A 6,000-nucleotide genomic window follows, 5' to 3' on the forward strand; every position below is an offset into this window, starting at 1 on the left:
AGGTTTCACGCAACCATCCCCTCTCATCTTCACCTCAGCCCCTCTCCCCTCGCCCCAAACCTGCTGTATACAGCTTCCATGTATTTAAAAATATCTTTTATTCAAACATCTAAACGTTAGGTGGGGAAAATCCAAACTTCAAATATGCATAAAATTTTGCTTCAAAATAAAAATGGAATAACGTCAGTGGGTCACCGCATGTAGCCACTGTGAGAAATTCTGCAGTTTTTCTTTACGATTGCAATGGGAATGAAAGACCTGGCTTAATATGGGACGATAGAGCAGGGCAGGCACGGTGGGGCAGGAATGGACAGACATACGCAGACGTGGATAGCAATGTACGGTTCTCTGCGCTCAGACATACATGGGGACATTTAATTTGATACACACACACACACACACACACACACACACACACACACACACACACACACACACACACACACACAAGTATGGCAGTTCACATGCAGATATAAGCGCTCTCACAAACGCAATGAAAAATGGATAATTACTCACAAACCTTTGTAGGTCCACTGTCCATCAGACATTAATTGAATATACTGTATATATATATATATATATATATATATATATATATATATATATATATATAATAGCTAAGATTGAACTACATTTTTGTCCAAACGGAGATACCTGACTTTGTTGACTTTTGCTTCAAGATATTTTATTCTGGGGTTATTACCGGTATATTCTCAGATACACTGCACGGCGGAAAACCTTTTGTGTTCTCATAGCCGGCGGGGAGGAGAGGATGTGAAGGAAACATGGAGGTGGGATGGAGGGCGAGAAATCTGAAGAAAGTTAAGAGGAGATCGGCGAAGATTGCGGCAAGAAAAGAAGGTGAGAATGTGAGAGGATGTATTTGAGCTGGAAAGATGAAGGAAAACCGACGGAGGAGGAGAGAAACGGCGAGAGACGTATAAGAGAAGTCTTTATTAAAGACTAAAGACGGGGATTATGAAAAATAAAAATAGATTGCGAAAGGTACGACAAAATAGAAGAATTGGATGACGGAAGGGGAGAAAGTGAACGAAGAAAATGGAAAAGAGGTTAATGGAAAATTCAGCAGATATGAAGCAACGAAAGAAAGGTAGACAGTTGAAAGTGATCTATTATAAAACAAAACAACGATAAAATGTGTTTAAAAAGAAAGCAAGAGAAACTGGAAAGAAGACTGTTTATTCTTCCCTTTGATGTTCTTGCACAGTGACAATCTTGATAAACTTTTAAGACAAGGAAATGTAAGCGAAAAATTGCTGAGATCTGAACTACACACACACACACACACACACACACACACACACACACACACACACACACACACACACACACACACACACACACACACACACACACACACACACACACACACACACACACACACACACACACACACACACACACACACTGGATGTAATCGATATCTATACTCGCTTTAAGGCCTCCTCCGGCGGCCTCGAGTGAAGGCCTCCTTTGGCAGCCTCCGCTCGATGTCGTCAATTCCTATTTTGAGTGGAAAGGTAACAAATTTGAATTACTCATGCCGTGAGCGAGTTAAGAGATAAAACAGTAATTTCCTTAACCCTCTCATTTCTTCTTTCGATCGCAATCTTCTTCCACTTTCTCCCATGTCTTTATCGCTTTATTCACTTCCACCTTCTCCCTCATCCTTCCACATTCTCTGTCTGTCTGTCTGTTTGTCTCTCTCTCTCTCTCTCTCTCACGTTCCTCTTCCACATCTATTTCCATCTTCCACCGCCTCACCCAGCAAGCAAGATTTTCAGACATAGTTCAAAAGTTCAGAGCGCCTCCCCCTCCTCTTCTCGCTAACCAGCTCCCCCCGCCTCCCCTCCCCTCATCTTCCCTCCCCTCCCACCACCTCCCCTAACCCGCCATTATCAATCCCTTTTCTTCTTCACTCTGGTGTACAATTTCTGTTACTAATTTTCCTACACACAGTATCCTTCCTAGAAAAAATTTAAGTTCAGTTTATTGAGCTCCACACACACACACACACACACACACACACACACACACACACACACACACACACACACACACACACACACACACACACACACACACACACACTGATAATGTAATGTGTCGAGTTGATAATTTTCCCTCTTCTCATGACATTTTCCTCCATTCTCTTTTTTTTTTTTTTCAACGTGTCTTCCATTCCTTTCCATCCTGAAATCGTTTTTCCTTCCCCGCCACTCCTTTCCTCCACTCCTTCCTAGCTGGTGTGAGGGAGCATGGTAATTGGTAAACTTATCAGACTTTGCTATTTTTACCCCAGCGTATAAAGTTAGCAGTCACTCCAGAGTAGCGGGCTGTGTGTGTGTGTGTGTGTGTGTGTGTGTGTGTGTGTGTGTGTGTGTGTGTGTGTGTGTGTGTGTGTGTGTGTGTGTGTGTGTATTTGCTGGGTTGTGTATTGAGGTGACGAAGAAACGGTGGTGAGGTAGTGTTTGCTTGGGTATCTAATAGTGTTTGATAAAGCGATAAATGATAGACAGGTGGAGAGAGAGAGAGAGAGAGAGGAGAGTAGGCTGGAACAGGTGAGGGAAGGGATGAGCTGGCAGGTGAATGGGATGCTGGTGTCACAAAAGCATCGGGGAGAGTAAATGACCACAGCATCACCACACAATGCATCACGGGACGGCCTGGGGGAGTGTATAACAATGTATTACTGTTTATGTATACTGTATATACTGATGTATGTATACCGTATATTTGTGGACCATAATAACGATACCACTGAACCTGTTAATGTGTTTTGGGGAAATATTATGTGATGCTTCGTACACAGACCTCTCTACCACCTACTCCCATTACTCTCTCTCTCCCACGTTCATTCATCTTTTAATCCAGTTTAATTTTTTTTTTCTTACATCCATCCCTCTCTCTGTTTCTGTCTGTCTGTCTGTCTGTCTGTCTCTCTCTCTCTCTCTCTCTCTCTCTCTCTCTCGTCTCCCCATTCCCTTCTCTCCAGTCAATTTCCTCCATCCTTTCACACAGCATCATTTAATTTCCTCTTCCTTTCTTCCTCTACTCTCTCTGTCTCTCTCTGTCTCTCTCTCTCTCTCTCTCTCTCTCTCTCTCTCGCCCTTATTATCTTTCTCCTGTACTGTATACCCAGTGCAGTTACTACTACCTTTCTCCTGTTATCCCTCTTCTATTTCTGTTCCTTCTCCTTCTGTCGTTATTCCTTTGTTATTATTACACAGTTCTCCCTCTTCCATATTTATCTACTTGTTTATAGTCTTCATTTTTCCTTTCTTTCAATTTTAGACTAGTGAAGCGTGAAACCTTTATATCACACACATTGTTATAGGTAAGAGGCTGTTGGGTGTGAATATCAAGCTTTATGCTGTAATTTGACGGATTATGTTGAAGTATTGGGGATAAAGTCAGGTGTGGTGGTTTAGTAAGGTGTTGTGCTGTGCTGTGCCGTCTTGTGCTGTGCTTGTTTGTGTTGTGTTGTGTTTTGTTGTGTTGTAGATAACTAATGCACAGAACACCAAATTACGATATGATGTGGTTAGAGTGACTGCAGTAGGTCATACCGTATCATATAAACGCAGGACACACCACACACAGGCACTAGCAACGCAGTACACTATTTATTTATTTATTCCCCCTTAGAAAAACACTTATTGCATGAGTAGGCAGTTGTTTTCCTTTCATTTCCACAAGACTTATGTAAATACCCCAGACAACACCACCGCATTTATAATCTCCGTCGCGTTTTTCAAGGAACTAAGAGAAGTGCACTGGGAGAGAATAAAAGGAAAGATAAAACGACGCTTCCAGGAAATGTAAGAACAAGGTTGTAAGAGGGAGTGGGGGAAAAAAGTGGGTAAAAGACAGTAAGGCAAAGGAGTAGAGGGTGATGGAGGGAGAGGGGAATAAGTAATAATGAATATACGTGTGTTTGGATGGGGGAAGAAGAAACCATGACTGTGGTATTAGAGAGAGAAGTATTTAAGTAATATGAGAGAACATAAGAAGAGAGGATAACTGCAGTAGGCCGGTTGGCCCATGCTAGGCAGCTCCTAGAAGAGTAACTGAACTACTAGAATGAGATAAGGATAGCAAAGAAGAAGGCTCTCCCCCGCCCTCCAAACCCTCCAGCTGAAGCCGGCAGGAAAAAGTCAGAAAGAACACCACGCCGTATAGAAAAAGAGAGAGAGAGAGAGAGAGAGAGAGAGAGAGAGAGAGAGAGAGAGAGAAGGAAATGATGAAATCAGACACTACATCGAGTGCTGGAGAGAGAGAGAGAGAGAGAGAGAGAGCGCGCGCGCGCGTGTGTGTGTGTGTGTGTGTGTGCGTGTGTGTGCGCGCGCGCGTGCGTGCGTGCGTTCCTCCCTCCCGTCTGTTGACTCTCAGGTATACTTTCCACCACTACACCCCCCCTCCATATTTTTATCCCTATCCCCTCCCTCCCTCACACCCCTCTCTCCCTCCTTCCCTCACATCTCTCTCTCTCTCTCTCTCTCTCTCTCTCTCTCTCTCTCTCTCTCTCTCTCTCTCTCTCTCTCTCCCAGATATACCAAGATATTGCTTAAGACTGGCAGTACCAATCATACCACTGCTACTAACTGTGTCTATTAATACCCGGCACTGTTGAACGAAAGGCAATGATAGACTACGTGTGTGTGGATGAGCGAATGAGAAGACAAGTGTTGGATGCAAGGGTGTGGAGAGGGTGGGGGAATGGAGTCTCGGACCATCACTTAGTGATGGCCAAGGTAGAGCTGCAAAGAAAGTGGTTGAGGAGACGAAGGGGAAGACAGGAGGAAGCAGCTCCTGTGAGAAGAGTGGAGAAATTGCAAGATAGTGAGAAAAGGACAGAGTATAAGAGCATAGTGGAAGAAAGATTGGGAAGGTATGAGCTAGAGCAGATGGAAGGGGTGGAAGACGTATGTAAGATATTCACGGAAGAGATAAGCGCAGCGTGTGAGGCGGTTTGTGGAGTGAGGAGGAGATGCATGGGTGTGCAAGGGACAGCATGGTGGAATGATGAGGTGAAACGAGCTGTGGAACAAAAGAAGAAGGCATATGGTGAATGGTTGGCGAGTAGAGGTAGGGGAGAAGATGAGAGAGAGAAGAGAGAGGTATATGTGAGCAGGAGAAGGGAGGTTAAGACTCTGGTGAAGGAGAGTAAGAAGAAAGTGGATGAAGAGTTTGGGAGGAATCTGAGTGTGAAATGGAGGGAGAGTAAGAAATTGTTTTGAAAGGAGGTAAAGAAAGTAAGGCAGTGTGAAAGGGGAAATAGTAGGGGAGTGAAAGATAGGAATAATAGATTGTTGGTGGAGAAGAGAGAGAAATTGAGGAGATGGAAGGAGCACTTTGAGGATTTGTTGAATGTAGAGAGTGAGAGCAGTGTGAGTATAAGTGGTTGGGGAATGGCTGGGAGAAGAAGAGATGAGAGGAGGGAGGAAGAGATCAGTAGGGCGGAAGTAGTGGAATCGATGAAGAAGATTAAGCTGGGAAAGGCCCCAGGAATTGATGGAGTGTGTGGTGAAATGCTTAGGTATGGGGGTGAGATTGTTGTGGAGTGGATATGGAAGTTGTGTAGATTGGCTTGGGAAGAGGGAAGGGTTCCAGAGGACTGGAAATCAGGTATAATTGTACCTCTGTACAAAGGAAAAGGGGAGAGAGAAGTATGTGGTAACCATAGGGGTATTTGCCTTCTTAGTATGACTGGTAAAATATATGGTAGAATACTCATTGATAGGGTTAGGCATATGACAGAGGAGCTAGTTGGAGAAGAACAAGGGGGATTTAGGAAGGGAAAAGGGTGTGTAGATCAGATATTTGTTCTAAGATGTTTAGTGGAGAAGTATCTAGAGAAGGGAAGGAAAGTGTATGCTGCCTTCATGGACTTGGAGAAAGCTTATGACAGAATAGATAGGCAAGGTATGTGGAAGGTATTAAGAATATATGGAGTGGAGGGGAAATTGTTGAGTGCTG

This window comes from Coenobita brevimanus, chromosome 42, assembly GCF_032717465.1.
Source record: "Coenobita brevimanus isolate Jiangsu-jjx chromosome 42, ASM3271746v2, whole genome shotgun sequence".
Lineage (NCBI taxonomy): Eukaryota > Metazoa > Arthropoda > Malacostraca > Decapoda > Coenobitidae > Coenobita > Coenobita brevimanus.